The following is a 25,334-nucleotide window of genomic DNA, read 5'->3' as shown; positions in this document are numbered from 1 at the left end:
ATGCTGCTGAAATGCTTCCATTGAAACTTGCAGGTTTTTTCAGGGGACCCATAGTGACTCTTCACTTTTGTTTGTTTCAAATGCATCGTTGTGCAAGTGAACACAGTCCTTGTGTGTCTCTTGTTCTGTGAATCTATTCCACACATTAATGGTACAAGAGCAATGTAATGAAAGGATTCAACATGGTCTAGCCTTCAGATGGGCTCCAATCTGAGAGTAAAGTTTCCATCTTCTTATATCTGCTATCCCCACTTGGATGTCTCTGATATCTTAGGACATGTTAGACAGGATAGTGCATTCAGCGATGGAACTGAGAGTTTACTATGTTAGAGTCAACTGACTTGATATCTAGAATTTGATGAATGCGTTTTCTAGATTTATTTCCTCTTTCATGAAGTTAAGACTACTGGATCGTGGGAAGAAACATACTTTTAAACATCGAAATATATTCATTTGTAACTATGCACTGCTCAAAGTATTTTTCTTCTGTCAGTAAAAGTGAAACGCTGACCATTGCTATAACCTGGAGTTGTGCTGCTGTCAACAAGTGAACACTAACTGTATGCTAGCAGCACCAGAATCACTTTGAACTCTTCTCACTTCCTTCTGTCTTCTTACATGCAGAATGTATGGACCAATGCATTTCAGTAAAGGTGCCTCCTTGTGCTCTACACCAGGGCAGGGGGATGAGAGAAAGGGATTCTTCCTGGATCTTTGTAAGAAAGACCCAACAACCAGAGTCTTAATAAAATGTCTATTTTAATAACGGAGAATAAGAAGAGAGACATTGAAAATGACTGATTTTTGCAGTTTCAGATGCTGGGCACCCCACATTCATGCAGCACTGGATAGACCCAAATTGGATTTTGTCGTGGTCCATTGCTCAGCTCTCATCCACGAAGATGTTTTCCCCTTCTTGTTCACTTGAGCCAGTACCAATTCATAAATCCTAGTATCAGTCAGAAGGATCAGCCTCCCGAAAACTTTCTGCTGCACTGTTCAATGAAATGAAGGCCACAGGAGTGGTGTAGTTGTGGGTGCTGAGTGGGAGCTGCCCTCACATGTTCCTCTGTTCTGAATAGCTGGCTGAAGTTGTCCTGCAGCGAAGAGATTCGAGCAGCACAGATCTGCACTAGCTCAGGTTAAACGTGATGTGAATTAATACCTCCTTGACATAACATAGTCTCCCAGCTGGGATCACTACATTTTGCTAAATACAGATGCTACATGGGTAAAGAAGGTATCCTCTGATCACGAGACCCAGTGAGAACTGTCTCGTGTTGGCCAGAACCTTGTACTGGAGAAGAATGGAGAATACATCATGGAACAGCTCACACCAAATGCCCCTTTTAGCAACATTTTGTCTGTGTGTGTGTGAAAGTCTTTCACATGAGCTGATGTCTATGTGACTTCATTAATTATGCTTCAATAATATGCATCATGTAAAGTCTGATGTGTACAAGATGAATTTCACAGTTGCTAGTTAGTGATGTATGCAAACACAAAGCACCAGATAGCTGTTTGTAACCATACAGTAAGTAAACCAAACAAAAAGGCGTTCTTTATGCAGTTTACTTTGAATCTTTAAACAATTTTGGATTGCAAATTTGTAACAGGATTAGGCACACAGACCACTTTTCCTTACCTGTGGGTAATAAACATGCCTGCCCCATGTTTTCCTGACATCACTGCACAGCAATGGTACCATGAAGGAGGAATTGGTACTGCTCAGTTTCATAGCTAGTTTAGAAGAGGTGGTAGTGGAAATGCTAGTCCAAATGATTTTGGTCGGAGTGAAGCAGTGATACATTTCAAAATTAATTCCAGCTTGTGCAGATCCTAACAAAAAAAGAATAACTTAGAATCAGCATTGTGAAAGCAGTGCTTCAGTGCATCTGCATTTACTTTTTCTTTTTTCTTTTTCTTGTGTGTGTACAGGAGAAAGATATTATAAAAAGATATTTAGTAGCAGCAGATCATTCTGATCTATAGGTACTTTCTCCTCTTGTACAGGAACAAGCCATTTATTAGTGAGCACGTCATTCTGCTTATGTGAGTTTAGCAAGAGAAAGAATGCATTGAGACTTGGCCAGAAAGGGGTGAAGAACAGAACAGTGTCAGAGGTAGAAGTGGGAGTTGAGCATTCAGTTGTGCTTTTTACGGGCACGTTTTCTCAGCTATAAAGCAGGTCAAGGAAGCTTTAGTTGAAACATGTTTGCTGAATGAACAGATAACTGCAGTGAAAGGCTGCAAAGTGGGAGAAATAAAGAGCAGCCCACACTTGCTATAAATGTGAGCTACAAACCATGTAAATAGCATAACTCTTAGTGAGAATGTGACAAACCTTTCAGGTACTTGCTTTCGTGTCTAAGCCTTGCCCAGCCCAAGCTAACAGTGTTACAGTTCCTTGCCAGTTCTTAGCAGACCTTTTATGAAAATTTGCACACATATTTCAGACACCTAATAAATTGGTATTTCAGCATTATTCCTCTTTTAAATGTGCCACTAACTGGTTTGAATCCATTGTAATTTGTATCCCATGCACTAAACATTACAGCAGCAGGGTTTGAAATTAGTGCCATTAGGTGGCTCGCCTTGATAACTCCTTGATAAGCAGCAGCCTTTCATCAAGGGTAAAAAAGTGTATTATTTAGTAAACTAAGTGCCTTTTTATTGTTGCTTTTTAAAGCTGTATCACCGCTGTTAAGAAGCTCAAACTGGTTGGCACCAATTATTTGCAAACTTAGAAAACCCCTGTCTGTGTCATTTGTTCACTTCAGAAAATGCACTTCTATTTTTCTTTTCATTTTTTTTTCCTCCAGTTTTTATTTTTGTACCTGTTGGCTCCCGTCTCGACCTTTCTATGTAGTTGTTTCAGGGTATTGCAAATGACCAGGGAAAAAGTTTTCACATGGGAAAGATAAAGTTTTTTGTCTTTTGTACATGGTACAGAGGTCATGATGGCAGATCAGAGACAGGAAGCAGCTTGTCATTTTCTTAACAGGTACAGGGGCTCAGAGCTTTGTTACACTCACACAGAAACCTTTAGAGGCCTGTAACGAGCTAGGAGCGCTGGCATGGGGCTTGATATTAGGCTGGAAGTGAAGTTTTTTGAGGAAGAATTAAGTGAAACCTGTTTGGTCTATAAGCACATGTGTGCTCATAAGTATATGAGCGCTGGCCAGCCTGATCTAGTGTGAGGTGTCCCTGCCCATGGCAGGGGAGTTGGAACTAGATGATCCTTGTGGACCCTTCCAACCCTGACTGATTCTATGATTCTCTATCTGAGACCACATGAGTATTCCTTTTAGCATTTTGTTTGACAGAGATTAAGCAACATAAAAGTTTTATTGATCCTCATCCCCCCTATCCAAGACAGCAGAAGATAAAACATCTCTCTCTCTTTCTCTCTTTTTCACTCATCCTACTTAGCTGCATTAGGTCTCACATGAAGTACAGCACTGACCTGGCCTCCGGTGCCTAAAATTGTGGGGGCAGCATTGCTTTAAACTTCATTAGATGATGAAAATTTCCATTTAAATTTTCTTGAATTCATTCAGAAATGAGTTTTTTGTAAGTTAAAAGAAGAGCATTACAAAAAGCATTTTTTAATAATAAATTCTATAGGCATTTACAGTAATTACTACTAAAACCTATTACATGTCTATGGTACCATATTATTTTCCTCTTGAATTCATTCCATTGGATTTTTTCCTTAAGAGTGAAATCCTCTGAAAATATTACTCCTCCATGGTGGAACTATTTTAGAAATTGTTATGCAAATCCAGATTCTGCAGCCTTCAGAGGAAGTCTGTGACAAAAGGGAAAGAGGCACAGCTACCTCCAGTCAGCCAATTCTTTTGATTAAGGTTCTCTGCTTTAGAACAGAGTTTAATCAAGGATAGCAAAAACAGAGGAAAACCACCTTCCAGGTGTGCCTTCTTGTGCAGATGGTGTGCTGCCAGAGAGATTCAAAAGAGACTTAATTACAAGAACGATCAGCAGAGTCAGACAGGATAAGAAATTGTGCGCTCTGATGGAAGCTGTTCATTACAAAACAACAGCACTGCTTGGCACGTGGGGAAGGACAAAGCTGCTTCTGATGCATGACAAAAGCTTTTGTAGTCTGCTGAGACTGAGTAATCCATGTCATAATAATCAAAGCTTTTAGAGGAGGTTACTACCACTTGTCCTCTCTCCAGACAAGTCTAAATGTGCAGGGAAACCCATGCTACTCATTGTCCTGGGAAAGTGGGAAGGCAGCAGTTGTTGCTGGTGTTCTAACTGACAGATAGTCTTTGAGATGCTTCAAGGAGCAGTAGTAATTTACTGCAATGCTAGTGTCTGTTTTGCAGAGAGAGTCAACGCTACTTCTGTACAAGTCTGTTGGCATCTGGGGTCCTACTGATGCCACAAGTATGTGGGCATAGTCTCTGAAATTTTGCAGCTTCAGTAGCTTTTTAATATTGTGTTTGAAGCACATCCTACCATCTACCTGTACCAGAAGTGTTGAATGTTTAGGGTTTAGGCAAAACTAGCACAGTATCACAGTGTCACAGTATATCAGAGGTTGGAAGGGACCTCAAGAGTTCATCAGGTCCAACCCCCCTGCCAGAGCAGGATCACTTAGGGTAGTCCACACAGGAACACATCCAGGTGGGTTTTGAAAGTCTCCAGAGAAGGAGACTCCACAACCTCTCTGGGCAGCCTGTTCCAGTGCTCTGTCACCATCACTGTAACGTTTCTCCTTGTGTTGAGCTGAAACCTTCCATGTTCAAGTTTGAACCCATTGTCCCTTGTCTTATCACTGTGAACCACCGAAACGAGCCTGGCCCCCTCCACTTGACACCCACCCCTCAGATATTCAGTACAGTAATATACTATTGTATTTATGAATTAAAGGGGGATGTGGAATCCTTCCTCATTTGCAAAGCAGTGTGTCATCTACCTTTGACAGTAATTCCTGGCTTCCTGCATCAAAGATGATAGTCACTCTGCGATTTTGCAATTGACTGTACGCAACTGCACCCACAAGGAATCCCAACCAAGGACAGCAGCTGGCCACAGGGAGCTGCAGGAAGAACAGCCTCATTAGTATGTGCTGAGGGATAAGACCTGTCTTACTACCTGTCTTGTCTACTGTGGGACGTGTAATCAGTGGCCCATAAACAGGAATGCATTTGTCAAGGTACTTTTTGATGAAACAAATTCTAAACTCGCTTAACAGAAAAAAAAAGAGATCATGACTCTTGCGTTGCTGTCCCTGGACTAGCACAGCAGCCTGCACTGCCATTGCAGTTGCATGCCTTGTTTGGTAACAAAAACCCACACCTGCAGTCAGCTGTCTAGGAAATACTAATGCCAGAATCTCCTTATATAGCAATTTATTTCTATTTTTCTTCCAGAGAGTTCTACAGACACTACTGAATTAATTTTAGTAACATGATGGACTGCACAGAGACCTAATCCCCTGTAATCAAGGGCCAATGATTTCAGTGAGCTTTGGATTTGGCCTAGGTGAATACAGACTAGGAAAGATAAAGAGCCCCTGAAGTGAGTAAGTGGCAAAGCCGGGATTTAAACACCAGTGAGTGCAACCAAAAGCATCCTACTCAACTCTCAAAAAGGGCCCCTGACAGCATTCTGAGGCAAAAAGTGGAAGGAAAGGGACTAAAATGTCCTGATGAATCTCAGAGAAAACGAAGGTAAGAGGAGAACTGTGGTAAAGAAAAAGTCCGTTTGCAGGGTGAAAGAAGAAAGATGATAGGCTTAGCTCCTCCCTTGTCTTCAATTATTTTTTTCTTTCTAACCCTAACCCTAAATCTTCCTCTGGAGTATTTATTTCAATGTTTCCTTGCATGAGCTTTCCCAGTACAGGTTATGTACCTGCCTGTGCTCTTTTGGCTGCCTGCTTGATGTTACCCAGAAGGAGATGCAGCTTCTGGCAATATCGAGTCACTGAGAGAAATGGACTAGCAGGGCATTTAATAACACAGGGAACTCAAAGCACTTTGCAGATTTTAATTAATTAAGTCTTACAATACCTTTGTGAGAAAAGCAAGAGTTGTTAGACATCACTTTTGGTAAAACAGAATGGCTTAAATCAGATTTTCTGGAGTGTTAATATCTATCACTATTATTATATAGATGTGTAATATATAATTAGAGAATTATAGACAGGCCAAATTTCATACACTTGCCTGCAGATCCTTTCAAAACCAACATGAAATCAAGTCATGCAAAATTGAAATCCACTTTTGAAGCTGCCCATAATGCATAACCTTGGGAAAAAAAAAATATTAAATGAGAAACAGAGTCAAGAACACGAATGCTTCAGCCTACTTCCAACAAGAACGGTGACAGTGAGTGAAATTGAACTCACAGGATAAACTCAGTATTGATATCAAGCAAGTAAGCTGTAAGGCATCAGGCAAAATTTGGAAGGTTTCAAAGCACCACTGCTTTAGTCTAGTCTCACTTTGGATATTTAGGAAACCAGACATATAATCTCTGTCTCTGTAGGAGACCAAAATATTCGCAATCTTTTCTTTCTGCTTCTGTCTGCCTTTTTTTTTTTTTCTTTTTTTCCCTGCCCAAAGACATAATAACTATTTTAGGTAACTTCACACTGTGACAAGGACTGTGTTATGTAAATGAAATGAAGATATGCAAGGCTGAATTAACAGACAGCTTTGGAAAAAATGGTGAGATGATTTTTAGCAGTGTCTAAAATTTGCTCAGCATTGTTGGCTCAAGCATACAGTATTTTCTGGTGACTTTAAACCCAAAACTTGTTTTCTTGTTTGTATCTGGCTGTCCCAGTTATTCCAAAATGTTTCTCTTTTTGGTTCACTCAATATTATAAAAGGATAAAAGGACAGATCTTAGGCTACATGTTATGGAGAAAGTGTGCATTACAGGCAAGAAAATTTTTGTATGGAGACACATTCAGGGTGGTTTTAAAGACGGTAGTCTTACATCTTTTACATTGCATATGCCAGATAATACAGAAAAAAACAACCCAGAATGCACAAGACCTCTACACAGAAGACCATAACCTGTGGCAAACCTGCACTGGCCAATCTACTTTCTAGAAATGGGAAGTGTAATGAAGGAGAAGGTGAGAACTTCTTCTCCATAATAATGGGAAGTTCCACCTGCATAAGACCCTGGTTAGGGTAAATTTTGTGGAGAAGAAAGAGCAGCCTACATGGACATCTTGTAGAGCTGGAGAAGTAGCAGCCAGTGGTTAGGGCAGTAAGTGAAAGAACAGAGATTAATAAGTCTTTTGGCTAGAGTGAAGGAGAACCTTGGTCAGATTTCTGTAGGCCACAAACATTCCATGCCTCATTAGCCAGGTCTGTGTATATGCTGCCCCTGGGCAAGGTACTCTCTGTCTGTAAGTTATTCATCTGTTTTAACTTTAGGTGTCAAACTTCAGTGCTCCAGTGGCTACAAAACAATCTCAGTATTTCAGATGCCATTGCTCTGGTCTACATTTTAATTCTGTGTTTAGAAAAGATGGCAAGGATCAGCTCTTTTTAATCCTCACTTGACTAAGAGGCTGGTTTTCTGCCTGCGCTATCAAACATTTCTTCTTTAGGTCTGCAGAGTTTCCCGAACCCACAGTGCTGTCTACCTGTGATGAAAGGCAGCAGTGCTGTCCAGTAGTAGCTGCCAACACACATTAAGGGTTGTAAAGCCTTCAAAATCTCAGATTTGCTTATCACAAGGAGGGAAGATATTAACTGAAGTTTGGACACTGTTGCTAGAATCTGGAGTTTACTTAGGAACATACTTTGCTGTTGTTATGAACCAAGAAATACTTTGATGAAAGGATGTAGCAAGCAGACCTGCACTGCTATGCAAGATCAGTGTCATGCAGGTGATTCTGAGTACTGATAAAGAGCAACACAATTATAAGCTAATTGGCAAAGCCAGAATTAATAATTGAATTTGCAGCAAGTAACTAAATAATGCATCACATAACTGTTTTCTGCAGATTTTTACTTTTATTTTGTTAATATTTCATTTTTGCAAATTGGCCTGGAGACTAATCCTCTGCATAAACCTAGCAAGTTTCAGCTTTTAAAGTTCAAATGCTTTCTGCATACATAAAACATCTAACTCCTTTATACAGAACAGTTTTTAATCTTTGAATAGGTAAAGAAAGTGAGCAGATTTTGCTCACATTTACCAAAAAAGGAAATAAATTTGAAATACTCACCTTTGAACTGAAATCCAGCATGGAAAACTTGAGTCAAAAAGCAGAACTTTACAGCTAGTAATATACATCTGAAAATACAGAATTTTAATAAGAGTGTTAAAATAATTCTCTGCTACACCCCGATTTTGAAATTGAAATGTAAAGTTTTGTATCAGCTTGCAGCATGATGGAACACAAACAAACAAATGGGAAACCAACCCGTTTGGTTTCTGGTTGGCACACAACTTACCATCCTCAAGTCTTAGCCCAGGAGTACTGAACACCAACCTTAGACGTTTGTCTTATTCATCTAATCACAATTTTTGAACCTTCACATGAAGAAAGAAAATAATTGAGGAGAGAGGGGGTGTGGTAACACATCTCAAAAACATATCACTAGGAATGATATGAAAAATTTCTCCCGGCAGTGACTTTGGCAGCAGTCTGACTTAGTTCTCAGCCTGCTGAGCATACAGGTCCATTTGCCACATCTCTTTCTCTTTCTCTTTCCATATTTTGCCAGCAGTGACAGTGAGCCGTGTTTGTGGGCAAGCCTCTGCCATCTCTTGTAAAATGCCTTTTAGACCAGTTCAGAGACTCCATTATTCCACTCAGTTAGAGTGGTCTGAACTGTATTTAATGGGTTGGTACATTGAACCTTGCTCCTCTTTTTTTTTTTTTTTTAAACTGCAGCTGTCATCTGCAGATTCAACAAGGACCTCCCTATCAGATGTCTTGAATAAAAAAAATGTTATGTAATTTTGCTGTTGCTGTTGTTAAAAGCAGAATAGAAATATACAGACCCTATATCTTTCCCATACTTACCATCTTACCTAAAAAGTAGGGATGCTTTTCGATCCTCTGTTCTTATAACCTCTTTATTTCAGAACATCTGTTCAGGTTGTTCTAGGCAAAGATTACATGCAGGTATAACTGGAGATACTCCATCTTTTTATGCACAGACATAGACATGTCTTTTCCTCTAGAAGCCTTGCCTTTTAGAGCTTCTGGAAAACTGTCTTAAGCAAATTGAGCACCACTGTTTCTTTTAATTTTGCTTGGAATAATGAATTTATTACCTTCTAGTGATTAGATGGTAGGGTTGCCTTTCTTTCTGGGTTCAGCAAGTGTTTTCCTTGTACCAACAATTTTAAGTAGTGATACTTGGTGACCTGGGTCTTCCTTGTTTAGTCTGTCATTAGATTGTTCAGCCTAGGAAAAAAGGAGGCTGAGGGGAGACCACATTGCTCTCTAAAACTTCCTGAAAGGAGATTGTAGAGAAGTGGGGGTCAGTCTCTTCTCCCTAGAACAAGAGAGATGGCCTGAAATTGTGCCAGTGGAGGTTCAAGTTGGAGATTAGGAACAATTTCTTTCCTGAAAGAGTGGTCAGGCACTGGAACAGGATGCCCAGGGAGGTGCTGGAGTGACCATCTCTAGAGGTGCCTGAGAAACATATGGACATGGTAGCTGGGGACATGGTTTGATGGCCACAGTGGTGTCGGCTTGATTGTTGGGCTTGATCATGTTAGAGGTCTTTTCCAAGCCAAACAATAAGATAGTAAATTAAAACAATCATTCTCAGCTCCCTTTAAAAAAACAGCAACATTCTAAAAGACACACATATGCAAAGACACCTAGAGACATGGTGTTCTAGTAACCAGTGCTTACAAATTACAACTTAATCACTGGTGCATCATGAAACTTTCAAAGATGTGCCATTTTTATGCCTGGTTTTGGGAGTGTGTTTTTAAATAAGGGGGGGGGGGGGGGGGGGCAGAGAGGGGGGTAAATAAGAAAAAAACAAAGAAAATTAAGAAACCATTATATCAATGTTTGGTTTTGGCTGTTTTTTAGTGGTTTTTGGGGGGTATGTTTGGTTTTTTTTTTTTTTGCTATTGCTGGTTGGTTTGGTTTGGATTTGTTGTGTGTTTGGTTGGATTTTTTTCTTTTTTTTTTTGTTTGTTTGCTTTTAATTTTTCATTCTGTTTAGTTACTTTTTTTTTTAAGTTGAGTTTTATTTTCAGGATTTCCTTTGCAGTTTTATTTTCAGGGTTTTCTTCGCAACTTCAGTGGGAATATTAACTATGAATCTTTGCAAGCATTTAGAAATAGAATTCCTTGCTTTCAAAAAAAAAAGATTGGGCACTTCATAAGAAATTTAAAGGAGAATTCTACATATACATACGTATACAAGGCATAATATTAAATAAAGTACCAAATAACCCAAGATTGAATTTTTAGTTCGAAACATTGAATGTTTAGCTACTCATAAGTCTGGATTTTAGAGGATATGTCTTTAACTTGCACCTAAAATATAGCCTGAGTGCCTCAAGATTGCTTTGGTCATTTGTCTGAGGATCTAGAGGTTTTGCAGGAGCCGTAGCAGTAGCAAACAGCTCCTTTTAAAATTGTCATGTATTATTCACACCTTGCCTCAGGAAAGAATGGTGCTTTCTCAACAAATTAAAATGACAAATTTTTACCCTAAAGTACTTACAATCAAAATTTATAGGCCTGACTAGGCTATTGGGTGTCCAAAAATCCAGGACAAATGGCCACTTCACATGACTCATCAGTTGTATGGGACATGCTCCCTGAATACATGGGAGCTTTTGAGCACAAACTGTACATGTGGTGTCTGCAACAAATCTAGTGCTTTTTAAATGGAAATATGGGAACTTTGTCTTGTCACGCTTTGAAAAAAAAAAATAAACGTAAAATATAGTCAGAAGAACAGGAGGAAAGTCTGCAAGAAGCATGTTAATGTTGATGCAGTGCTGAGTAAATATATTTTAGCAGATTGTTTTGAACATAGGTTTGATAAATAAGTACTTGAAGGGTGTTTAATACGCATTGCATTAACCGTGTAACCATTTCTCCTAGCAAAAGTAAGCAAAAAGATTTCGTACCATTCTATTGGTGTTTGTTTTCTTTCCACTCCAGCAGTTTAAATGTGACTGTATTTTACTTTTAAATATTACTTTGAAGGATGCACTTGCTGGTCTAGTTAGAATAGTTGTGCTCTATGCAGCATACATAAAGCTCACTGTAAGCTCAGATGCTCCAGGCACCTTCTTCATCTTTGGAAGAAGCACTTTGCCAAGGGACAGCATTCTCATACCAAATATTTACAAACAAAAAATATACCTGGGCTGCTAAGGCCAGCATGACTGAAAGGAGGAAGGCCTTTTTAACTTTGTTTTATTTTTAATTCACTGGTCTTCTGTCAAGCTCTCTGACTTGCAAAGACCCTCTTTATAAATTATTGTGTATTAGTCATTCAGTGCCTTAGGAAAGAGAAGTGCTTCATAGACAAATTAAACTGACTTATTTGTGCCCCAGGGTGATTACAATTTTTGTAAGGCATAAAAGTACAAGAGATTGCAATCAAAGATGGGAAACTAGGCGATGTGAGATGAAACTGCAGAAATGAGTGTCTTTCTCATATCTAGCTGAAAGATTTTTACATTTAAAAATATAAGAACAACTTTTGAGACCTCTGTAAAGTCTTACACACTGAATCATGGAAATGGAAGTTTGACTGAGGTAAGCAGCAATCATAATTTGTATAATTAGAATCAGAAAAATAAAGGTTCTTTTAAAAATTATAGCAGTTGGATAGGTGTTGTGTTGCAACACCCCAAAATTAAATTAACAGGAGCAGAAAGCAGTGAATGAAAGTCTTGACAGAGGTCATTGATGGGGATGAAGTAGGAGGAGGAGGACCTAGTATTTGGAATTTAGTGCAGAGTGAGAGCTTCCCTCTATTTTGCTGTCTCTCTAGGCCTTGGACACAGACGGCTCATCCTAGTACCTTTTGTTCAAGGATGTTACTTACTTTTTCAACCTGACACTCTACCTTCAGCACCTAATGAGTTCAAAAAGACAGTAATTAACTCAATTGCTGCTAATGGAGCTACTTAAATGTTGCACAGGAGAATTTTGAAATAGTTTCTATATTTATATAACATTATTATTGATTTTATTAAATTATTGCATTATTATATGAATTATTATGTTAGTATATGAATTATTATTGCTATATAAAATGTTTCTATTATTGTATATAATACTTTTCCTCAGGAAGTGTCAAGTCAGCTCTGGAGCACTTTGATATTCCCCCCAGAGTTTATCTAAATCCAGTCAGTGTTAACAAAATGCTATGACTAACTATCACAAAACTTGAAACTGTAACATCTACGTCAAAATACCTTGGGGTTTCCATACTCTGTTATAATGCCGTCTGAGAAAGACATTCACCAAAGGGAACTGTGATTGTTTCTCAGTTGCAATGCAGAATAATTAAACCACTCTGCACTGTTAAATTTAAATACAGGCACGGTAATATTCCTGTCTCCTGTAGTGGGTGATTTGGGATAATATGTAGAGAACAGTCATTTGAGAAGGACTTGAACACTCACATGTACGCAAAATCTAATAACTGCATTGTTATAAATCTCTTTCTTAGTGAGATCCTTCCATTTTATAAATTCAGGGATGGCAGATGCATCCCTCCATTCTATGCATATTTCACTCTGTGTTCTGCACTGCTGTGACATGCCTACATATTAGATATTCTGATGATGTTCTGAATTTGCTGTGTCCTACCTATCTCAGATTTTTTGTAACCTCGAAGTAGAACCTGTCGAAGCTAGAATGGATGTGACAGGCAGGGATTGAAGAACAGTAGCAAATGGCAAGAATAAATTAGGATGATTTTGTGCCTAGAGGTTATCAGTCATGTTCCAGCACTAAGTTATGCACACAGAGTCAGAATATCTTAATGTAGTTACCATAAAGCATTTTATGTAACATCATGAAGACATCAAGTTGTGATTCTTTTGAAGTAATTTAGCACCTTTTCATTTCAGGCAAGACTTCCTCCAGTGATTGCAATCCTCAAAATTAGCAAATTAAAACAGTATTTAGACAAGATGTCATTGAGGATGATTTATATGTCAGCTCTACCAAAATGGAATATTTTTTCAGAAGCATGTGGTAATTCTTGAACAAAGAAAGGACAGTGCTCACAAGCAGAACTCATGAACCCTAATGAGGGTTATCCTCAGCATCTGCTAAATGAGGAAAACATCCCTTCTTTTTACCCAACCTACCCCTGCCAAAAAAAAAAAAAAAAAAAAAAAAGGCAGCTAGTGAACTACTTAAAGAATGTGATTTGAATAGAATCACACAATCACAGAATATATTGGTTTGGAAGAGACCTCAAAGATCATCTAGTTCAAGTCTCAACCCAGCACTGAAGAGTCAACACTAAACCATGTCCCTAAATGCCACCTCCTCATGAAGCTTGAATATCCTCAGGGCATGGCCAGTAAGGCTCTTTATGAGATAATCTCCAGAGTTCTTGTTAGCATTTCAGCTATGTGGCTGTAGTTTATGCATTCTTCACTCAACCAATATCTTGGTTTCAGTATGTAATATTTTTTTAAAAATAAATCTAGATTCTGGAACTGCAGTTCTTTTGAGGTTCACTCAGAAGCTGTAAATACTAACTTGGACTGATTTCAAACTGAAACTGTTTTTTTTTTTTTGGTTGGTTGGTTGGTTTTTTTGCTTGCTTGTTTTTTATCCTTGAGATGAGCTTTCTATTTCTCATTTTTAAAACCATGGAGTACACACTATTTAAAGAACTTAGGTTCATTTGTGCTGTCTGGCTCCAGAAAAAACCCAATCCAAACCGAACCAACCACCCCTGCCACTCCCCAAAAATTCAAAGCCTGATAAATCTTCATACAGAAGTTATGTTTTCTAGTCTATCTGGGCTTCCAGGAGTAGAGGAAAAAAAGTGTATCATGTGTTAAAGAAGATGCTTTCCTTTACAATTCTGCAGAATCCAACAGCTTCAGACATGATTTATTAGAAAAATTAAACCAGATAAAATATTCAAGTATAAAGACCAGTTGGATTTATTTTAAGTGAACTAGAAAGCTAAATATTAAAACTTTTATTGGAAGTCTATACCTTGGAGGATGGCTTAAGTGAAATATTAAAGACGTTCTTGCCGTCAAATATATCCTTTGGGTTTTTGGTGAGTGTCTACTCTGCCTGTATGAGAGGTAACAATGGCAAAGGTTCACCACTTCCTAAGCCTCTCAAGTTACAACTGCCATTTAAAAAGGTGGTAGGTAGCCTATACTACAAGAGCAAGGAAAAGCAGGACTCTTCAATCTTCTGTACATGGATTGTACAGCTTTCTGATGGCACTCTGAGTCAATATGAGCTTGTTCTTATGTCGGTCACGTCAGTCAGAATAGTTCAGAGGATTGGCAGTGTATTGAATCATTTCTGCTTGATACAAAAGTGAATGGGGTACACATTTGGGTGCAAAACCTGTAATTATTGGGCAAAAAGATTTTTTTTTCTGGTTAGGCAATGGTCAGAAAAGAAAAAAAGAAACCAGTTTTTAAATACCTTTCTAATTCAATGACTTAAATAATTTTTGCAAAATGTCAAAAATTGGCTACAGGAAGTGCTAGCTTTTGATCAAAGTTGGTATCATTTCACTTATAGGTGGCATACATGTGAGTATACCTTGCCTAAAATAAATTGTGTTTTGAAGAAGCACAATTTCAGCCTAAAATGTTACCTAGAATTTTCTTATATCTCAGTAAAGAGCTAGTAATATAGATTTATTGAGATATAATGTTACTAATATGGCATTACTTTACACATCATTCTCCAAAGCTGAACCACATACTTCTCAACATTCATTCTGCTAATGGCTTTGTAAAAATGAACTATGCACTGGAAAGGATTACTTCCCTAATTAGTCCCTATTTCTAGGCATCAATCTATCTGTTTAACTAGAATACTGTTTGGGTGGGGTTTTTTAAGACCTGACTTTTACTCAGGTAGCAACAGTACTAATATAAATAACAATAACAGCATCATGATATATTACCACAAATAGCAGAAAACAAATGACAATTGGAAAATAAATGAATAAAATTCTGATCTGCAGCGTGTTCATTTACTCTGTCATTTACATAGAATCTTTCCATGCAATGGTACAAATTAATAAGGTTCTATTAAACACACAAATAAAACCTGGGAAACATCTGTTTCTTTCATTCTAGATACTAGGAAGCCTTAGGGTTTTGCATCAGAACCCCTAGAAGGATCAAGGCAATGCTCAACCTCATATACATTGTGCACAAAAATGTATTTTTTCCTCTCCTTTCCTCACCTCTCCTTTTATTAATCTTATTTCACAAAGGAGCAAAAAGTCAGATAAGCATGTGATAAGCAGTGTGAAATGATGCACAGGAAGCCATATCTACAATGATGTTAACTAGAGTGGCACAGTAATCCATCAAATGCTGTCAGGAAGATCATTTCTTTCTGCAAGTCTCTTGTAGCTAAGTCCATTGCAGCTCTTTGCCTGTGGAGAGCTTTGGACAACTGTAATTCTATAGCAACAAGTGTTACAGCTGTAAAGAAAAATAGTGGTTGATCCTGTTAATGACATTGAATTTATTTATTTTGTCACCTTGTCATCTAGCCTTACTGTTTGAAAACACTTTCACTTCATGTCATTCCTCAAATGGAAATTAATAAGATCAGTTTCTTAGGCAAGAAAGGCTGAAACTCTCTATTTTTAAATTTAGATAAGATGTGTGATAGAAGGAGTTGGGAAGATATTTGAAATGATGTTCATAAATATGCTTTGAATATACATCAAGCTTTTGCTACAGCTTTCTACAGCTAAATAAAGGCAATAGATGTTTTCCCATTGACTCATCTTGATTTTCAATCAGGCTGTAAAGACTTGTCACTCCATTTTCAATTAAATGGTCTGAACTCTCTGACTCAGCATTAACAGGGAAAGATGGTTACAAAAACTGTTGAAAAAACGATCATTTTAAATCATGTAGTCAGACACTGCAAAAAAATCCATTAAAATTTAAACTGCAAATCCATCTATATACCCTTGGTTAGTCTGAGATATCTAGCAGTGTAAACTGTACTGTGGAAAAATTCAGACTCAGTGTCACTTATTTGGAGATTACATTTGGATTGCTTGGGGATTTTCAGAGAACTGAGAAACACAAGAACAATAAAATTATAAAATCAGAATGTCCTGAAAACTCCCAGATTCAGGGTTCTAAAATGTACAGACCATGGTATAGAATGCAGAAGCAAACATTTGCTTTAATCTTCTTATGTAAGGAGCAAACCAAAAATGAAATGACTAAGTGACTGAAATACTTCAGAAGAAGAAAAAAAAATTCTCTTTTGATTTTATGTTAACAAAGACCAAAATGGATTTGAGAAAAATCTTGGTATCATTCCTATTGTTTCAAGCTAAATTAATTAAGATTTGGATGGCTTTATCATATTATGCAGATATTTGAGAGACATCTTCCAGCACAGGGAATTTTCAAAGCAAGGTCTGAAAGTGGGGTAATTGACGAGAGCATATGAACAGCTTTTGAAGTTTCAGAGAGTATAACTGAAAAAAAATTGATCCTGTCACTTACCCAGAAGATCTCTGATACAGAATTTTACTACTATTTTACTTGCTTAACTTGCAGCAGATGTTCTTTCAAAAAATGGACATTACCTCAGATTAATTCTGGAAAACTATGTCATAATGTAAAATCTTGTTATAAAGGTAATTGATCTCTGACTAGTAGAGACCTTCTAAAATGCCAAGAAAGGCTTTCAAGCATCCTCTTTTCCTCTTTCACCAACCACAGAGAAAGCTTAGAGATGAAGAAATTTGTAACTCTTCATAAATCTCCAAATGTCTTGAACACTTTTTTGGCATAACGATATGCCATGACACTGTCATTTGGCACTAGAGTCACATGAATTCCAAGCCTCATTACTGAGTTCCGCAAGACATAAGTCATGTGACTTTCTAGATCATTTTCAGATAATGTATGAAACAAGGGCATATTATATTCTCTCAGGAATGAGATCTCTTTAGTGGGGTAGCCTTGGGATAGCATGTGGCAGCAGTTGCCTTGAAAGCAACTCTGATGCTAACTTCATCATTATTCTGGCCTAATTTCTGAAAATGCTTTGAGAGAGAACCAGGCTTAAAATCACAGAATGTTGCACAGAATGTTGCACAGAATGTTAAAGGTTGGAAGGGACCTCAAAAGATCATCTAGTCCAACCCCCCAAATGGTAAAGTTGTGAATGCATTGCATGTAAGTGTCACAGTATCACAGTATCACAATATATCAGAGGTTGGAAGGGACCTCAAGAGATCATCAGGTCCAACCCCCCTGCCAGAGCAGGATCACTTAGCATAGTCCTCACAGGAACGCATCCAGGTGGGTTCTGAAAGTCTCCAGAGAAGGAGACTCCACAACCCCCCTGGGAGCCTGTTCCAGTGCTCTGTCACTCTCACTGTAAAGAAGTTTCTCCTCATGCTGAGGTGAAATCTTCTATGTTCAAGTTTGAACCCATTGTTCCTTGTCTTATCACTGTGATAGTGAAGTGTCAAATCTCTGCTGCTCCTGAATGGAAGCAGAAAGCTGGAAGAGGCTCTTTGCTAACTCCTCCTTGTGACGCATTCGAAGCTGCAGATGTCCTGACCCAAAGAGATGCAGTGAGAGAGTTCACATGTGTTAGATTCTCGTGCAGGTGTATTAGTAGCCCAAATCCTGAAGGCAACACATACACATTCCTAGGTCCTGTGTTTCAGTTAGAAAGCCCTACCTCTGTGCAGAATTTGGCAGCTCTCTTGTGGCTTTATGAGAACCTGTCTTGTTTGTTTCTAGCTTCAGAGATGATTTTCTTCACTTTGTGGTGTGTACATAACTTAAAGACCATTAATAACAATGAAGGGTACAGTAGAGCTTCCCCAGAAATGCCTTTTCTTCCTTTCTTTAACTAGAGCTTTATATCAAGTCTAAAATGCAAAAGCATTTAAAAGGACACATACATTTATGTCACTGCATAAATATTAAATGCAATAATAAATGTTCTACTGGTATTATCTATTTATATTTAAAAGTTGCCATATGCAAGGCAATGAATACTTTGACATTGTATATGTCTAAAATAACCTAGCATGCCTTTTCCACCCTAACTCATTTTGTGTAAAACACCATTAGGAACAATCATAATGATTGTTGTATATACCCTGAGGGACTGGTGAACACTAGCAGATGCTCATCTTTTACTTACTGACTGATGGAAGTTGAAATTATGGGAATTTTGCCATCCATCATGCAGGTGCTGAGAGACTAAGGTGATAAGTTCAAAGAGCTGATGGTTAATAATTAAATATAATAAGCATCTGCTATTGTTATCACCCAGGGGCTGAAATATGTTGTTTAGACACAAAGTAGGGTTATGGACATCATAATTCTGCATTGCCTCTGGAAGGATAAGGCAAGAATTGCCACTGACCTGTACAAATACAGAGCTTTCCCAAGGACTCCTCTGAAATAATTTTTTAACACTTCAACCCAAACTCCAGTCTGCTCACCATTCTGACCAGTACCAATATAACCTCAATGTAATTAGTGTTGGAGTACAGGGCTGAAGGGACAGGACAACCTCAGTCCTTGCCCGTATTTGGAGTGGGTCTCATCTCTCCTTACTTTAAAATTTACCAAGCTGAGTGTTTGGTTTAAGCCAGCTGTTCAAGGCTTCCTTTATAGCCAGTGGAAACAGAGACATCTTCAAGCGAAGGTGGGCATGCCATAATATAATTTGGGTGGACTGTTCTTCGATGATTTCCTTTTTTTTTTTTTTTTTCTCTCCACTGACTGGGAAAGGAGTACAGCAAATACTTAGACTTCTAGATTAAACAAATCTCAATCTACTACTTAAACCAAATGAAGCTGATAGTTAAGACAAGTCTGTACCCAGCAGCAATGCTATATGCTTCTGGGTGTAGAACTTGAGACCTTTGCTTATTTTTCTTTGCAATGCAGTGAACAGCTGAAAGATGGCAAATAGTATGTTTCAGTATTATTGCATCAGGAAAATACATTTCTTGGTAACCTCTAATAATGTAAATGTAGACAGCCCAAGTAGGACTTCTGTTTTCATTACCTCTGAGTTAGATTTATTTTCTTTTAATCACAAACATCTTATTGATTGAGGAGCCTAAGTAGAAATGCATGCTAAATCGAACAATTATTTCACTTACACTGTTGACTCTGCCATTATTCAGGTCATTTCAGTTAGCCAGTGTTTTTAGAATACTTTATGCTTAAAAACATGTGGCCACAACACACAGAAGCTGAAGAGGCAATGTAAAGTGATAATTACTTTTATCAGCTCTTGCAAACTGGCTTCATATAATTTACCTATGTAAGTTGTGAAAATCCAATAACTATATTTCTACTACCAGACAAAATTAGTGTTAATTCTAGAAGAGTTCATTCATGTGAGCAGAATTGATTAGGCAAAAATGTTTAAATCTGTGGTTTAAAATGAGGTAGGTATATGCAAAGTTTGACATCTTTCACAGGTATATCTGATTTTTAAAAATCAAGTAATTTTCTGTTATTTCTGTTTTATGGGATGGGAGGGGACAACCAAAACTAGTTATATGCAAGAGAAATATTTCCCCAAATACTTTGAAACATATTCATTACTAGGCTCTGACATATAGCTTATATGAAAGGTAGCCTTTCCTAGAGGGACTGGAAAATGAGGTTAATTGTATCATGTGGATGTTTCTGAGATGCAAGGTGATTTGCTGTGATTAGTAATGTACAAACTCAGGTATTTACTATGACGGTGTAATGAGATCACATTACAACAGGTAGCAGCAAGCGGGCAGGGACACCACGCACTAGATCAGGTTTCCCAGAGCCCCATCCAGCCTAGCCTTGAAAGGAAAAACAACTCCTGAAAATAGGACACTACCCCACTCCCTAGACTAATATTTTGTGTTTGTTTGCTTGCCCTCCATCTGATTTTTTATGACTTTTCCTTCTCTGGCAGCTTAACAGGTGACTTCAACAGTGTGATAAAAGATTGTGACTCCTCCTATTCCAGCTGCCACCCTCTGATCTTCTGCCTCCTCTAGACTTTGACATCCCTCTAGGCAGATGGCAAATCATGGAAGTAGATACAAACCCTGGGCTGTTAGACAAAAACTAGTTGCTACATTCTCCACTGTCTAAACTCTGGATAGCAATACAGTAGGATAGGAAATAGGTGCCTAATTCTCCAGCAGGGTGTTAATGAACATGTGAAGTGCCTAAGTTTAGACAAATGGAGAGCTTTATGATTAACAAAGAAGTTTAGCTATTAAGAAGTTTAGATTACCTAAACTTTAGGTATGTTCAGTTAAGAGTGCTGAACCAGCTTTCTAGGCTGCCATCTTAAATGTTTACTTCTAAGTATCACCAAGCTCCCAGGCTAGGGAAAACTAACATTGCTACATTCTCCAACATTTACAGAGAAGATACTTTGACACTGAAAATAGTTTTATTTTTTGAGCTTTTGCCAACTTGAAAAGACTGACATATGGAATTGAAAAATTTTGCAAGTCAGAAATCTAAGACATAACTGGTTCCTGGTAAGCATTTCCCAGCTCTGATATGTTATTTGAGTTCATAAATGGAATGAGAACAGGAAATTTCATATACTGGTATATGAAAAAATGGACTATGATCATGTTAACTCTAACTTTGCAAAGTTTAAAATACTTGGAAGAAGTCAACTGACATAGGGGTGCTGAGATAGTAACTACAATGGCAATGACTCTAACACCAGGTTATGTAAAGGCCTGCAAGGCTGGCTAACAGCAAAAGACTTGAGGTTTAGCTAAACTGATAAGGATTTTCCAATTTAAAGAGCTGTGTTGGTCTGCTTCATGAGAGACCTTTTGTATGAATAAAAAAAAAAAAAAATTAAAAAAGGAAACTTTGCCTAAATGATATTTGGATATAATTTAGTGAGATTAAAAAAAGGGAAGACAAATCATAGTGCTGATGCTTTTGTGTCTGAAATAAATTAGGACAATAAAAGACAGTGTGTGTGACAGTGAGTTACAATGGACAGCTGCTAATTTTAATGTTAGACATCTTACAAAGAACATGAAAGATTACGACATCTAAATGTTTAGCACACAGAAGGACTGTTCTTTAGAATGTCTTTCTCTTTTCTTGTGTTTGAAGACAAGAATGGTAATGCTTTTACTGACCAAGAGTTCTTCCAAACACCCAGCTTGGGAAATAATCAAGAAGTCTTCTTTCAGCCTTAGGATCTGCTCACCACTCACTGGTGTAGTGTTAGCACTGTAATGAAGTTTTAGCTATTCCACACACCCTGGGAAGCTGGCAAACTGCATGGAGAACACAAGCTGGACTATACACTTTAAAATTGCCTGTTGAGCTGTGTGCAAGGGACAGTGAGCATCAAAAGACTGCGAAGATGGTGCTGTGGTACACGTGGGTTAAATTCATCTTTGTTCTGTACAAAACCATGTGTTTGGTGCGTGCTAATAGAGGAGCACTGGCAGAGTGGAGAGCATGTCGCCTATTCCAAAAATCTTTTTGTTTTTCTTCTGAAGGCATAATGGCTGTAATCTGCAGCCAACAACATGGATAAAGTAATGCCCTCAGGACTAACAATGAAAAACCAAGGACCCTTTAAAAAAACTTTTTAACATGCTTGGCAAGTCACTTGGAGCAGAATTGCAGATTCAAAGTGAACTTGGTTATCATGACAGGGTTAGAGGCAAGTTAAGTAATGTATATTTAAGGCAGGGAATTCTTTACCACAATATGTCATGAATGCTATGAGCTTATATTGCTTCAAGGGAAACTCCACAAATGCGTGGAACAGGTATATACAGAGGATTAATAAAAGCCTAGTAACTACCACTAGATCAAGCAGTAACTGCATTGCAAATGATTGGTGATGGAAGAAATACTAAAGAGGAAATACCATATACTGTTAATTAATTCTTATACCCTTTCTTAAGTATAAACTGTCAGAGAGTGATTACTGGGCTAGTGGGATATTCGGTTCTAGCTGGTGCAATCCCTGTTGAGAAAGATATATAAATTAAAACCTTATTTTTGGACAGTCTCATTAAAATTTTCTGAACTTGTTGGCTGTCCTGTCTAACGTCATGCATTCACTGTCCCAAGTTGAGCCTCTGCTTCTCCATTTTCAGTTTTGCAGGCCATTGAAGTGAAAAATACCCCTCTACCACTCACCAAAATATCATCCATTTGCAAAGTAGGCTACATGTATTCATAAAATGGTCACAATAATGCTTCTTTGCAAAATTTAGAAGCATTCTATCATACATTTTTAACACATTCTGATGTCACATAACAGTCTTTTTTTTTTTCTGCCTGAGATTTACAGCAAACATATATTTATCTCACAGTGAAATATTAGGGATTCTGTCTCAGCAACATTTAAGACTGGAGATTTCTCTCCCTTTAGAGAAAAGGAAATTTTTGCTCCCTGGGATAAGAAAGAAACTTCAGAATAAAGTATCACCTTGTAGAGCCACTTTGAGTTAGTTCAATTCAGAAAAGATATTTGTATGGCATAGCTACTGGCATGCAACTTATCTGCCTCTCTTAGGAAACCTGTCTTAGACTCAGACATCTAGGGGATGCTCTAGAGAGCAGCTTAGCATATCGAAGTTAAAGTCCTGAGTTAGCCCCTGGAGGATCCTTTCTTTTTTCAATGGCTATGGATGGAGTTGAGCTTCCTACCTCAGGGCCTATATTAGGTCTTTAAAAACTGAAGTCTGAGTTGCCCTACTAAGCTCTGGTTTAAAAATGACATAACAGTAAGTGAGGAGTAGGCCACAAAGCCTATAAACTGTATGAATGATGACACATTTCATTTCTGTATGGTTCATCACATCAGAGCTGATCTATGCAATTTGCTGTAGTCTGATAACATTGAGACTTCAATAAAGTGCTGTATATACTTGAAACAGTTCTGCAGTGACACTTTTGGAAAAGACAAAGATTTTTAACTTTTTAGCTGTCCTATTAGTAATAGAATTGAATTTCTTCTATATCAGATGATATAACCAGAGTGCTTTAAGGAATTCTTAGTATTCTCCCATTACTGTGGTCAGCTTCTGCATTGCTTTTGAATCTTTAACTCTTATTCTCTATTTTTTTTCCTCTCAAATCTCTGATGAATTGCTAACTCAGTTATTATTAAGAAACTTTGCATATGATGACATATTTTGTTCCCTTTGTATTTCTTTCACTTATTGATACTCATCAAGTGCTTGCTTATATTTCTTTTTGTTTTGCTGCCTGTTATATTTTGCTAGGTAGCCAAGTTTTTAAAAGTGCATTCCTGAGAGTTAATTAGATATTGATCTCTATTGTCTTCAGGTGCTTTAAGACATTTTTCATGATCTGAATTTATTTTTGAACCATTCATTTGTCTGGGTCAGTATTCTAAAAGACTGGTGATTGTTTTGATTGATGTGTACTGAAGATTTTGTAATTTCTACCTTTTATCTCCAAACTACAGTGTTAGTGATCAGTAACGGTTGCTAATCAGTAGTCTCTCCAGTTCAAGGCCATTGTTGTAATTTCATTTGAACAAACACTGACATTGTTTTTGAAACAGTGATAATAATATCACAATTCTTGAAAATCCAGAGAGGTAACTTACAAACTTATAAATCATAGAATCATAGATTGCTTTGATCTGGAAGGAACCTCTAAAGGTCATTTAGTCCACCCCAACTAGATCAGGTTGCTCAGAGCCCTATCAAGCCTGACCATGAATACCTCCCTGGGTAACCTGTTTTGGTGTTCCACCACCCTCATCATAAAGAATTCTTCCTAACATCCAATCTAAATCTACCCTTCTTTAGTTTAAAACCATTACCTTTTGTCCTAGTACTACATGACTTTTGAAACAAGTTGGTGTCCTTAAAATGTTAACAAAAAAGCAGCAGCTAAGTACCTTCAATCTAGTTTTCAATCTCCAGATTGTGTTAAAAAGCTTCATATAGTCAATGGTCAGTTATACTGAAACAAGCCAGGCCCATATATATTTTGGGATGCACAGAGAACAGTGAGGGTGGGTGATATAACCACACAGGGTTAAATAATTCTCCTTCAAGGAAAAGCAGACTTAAAATATTCCTAAAGGTCACATGCCATCTCTTCAGACCATTTAAGGCTTCTGAAATGCCACTCTGAAGTAAAATAACCTCTCCAGTAGAGTCATTCTGTTAGAGAGCCAGCTAACATCAGTACTGAGATAAATGGGAGTGCAGAAAATTGATTTTACACTTGTACTGTAAATGTGGTCAAATGTTGGAGGCCAGTACCTCAAACACAATTCTATAGTACTGCTGTGCCTTAAAAGTAGTAACAGAGAAAATATAGTCAAATACACCTTAATAAATACATTTTTTTTTACTAGGTTTATGTTAAAATGTTCTCTTTGGAGTTTTATCTGCAATGTGGCACAAGCTTCATTTTCTTTGTACTTGCTTCTCTCTGTTGATAATACTTATAAAGAAACTGACCTCCTTTTTCCTTCATCAATCACTTTGTCTCATTCAGCAGTTTCTTTTTTTTCTTTTTTTGCAAACCAGCTCTTGCAGTTTGACAGGTAAATAAATGCATGCTCTCCTTCAAGCAAAACTGACTAAACCTTAATAGAGTAGGAAACAAGGTTCAATGATATTTCAGCTTAATTATTTTTCAGCAGGATTGTTTTACCATGGAGAGATTGTTGAGATTAAATAAAAGTAGCATTTTCACAGATCTAATTTGATTGTACCAGATCTCTTAAAAGTTCTGCCTAAGCTTCTGGCTGACAGCCTGCTTTTTTTTTTTTTTTTTTTTTTCCCTCCTCTTTTGTTTCTGTTTCTGATTTGAGAAAGCTCATGTCTTTGTTGGCTCCTTGCTTTAGTTCTTACTGGTTAAGCTACAGCACTATCCAGCTGGGACCAGCAATCTCTTTTCAGACATTTCAGACCTCATCATGGTTCAGTAAGAATAAGAACAATTAATGCAATATTCTATTCCTTTTTCCACCTTGCAGTGTTAAACAGTCTCCAGGGTATGTAGGTAGCAGGACAATGACATTTCAAAAAGTCCCAGTGCATTCTTGGCAGCTTAAAAAATAAATCATTTGGCCTTATTTTATTCCTGTCTAGAAACTGAGAGGATTC

This window comes from Indicator indicator, chromosome 11 (genome assembly GCF_027791375.1).
Source record: "Indicator indicator isolate 239-I01 chromosome 11, UM_Iind_1.1, whole genome shotgun sequence".
Lineage (NCBI taxonomy): Eukaryota > Metazoa > Chordata > Aves > Piciformes > Indicatoridae > Indicator > Indicator indicator.
Note: the sequence above shows the minus strand (reverse complement) of the source record.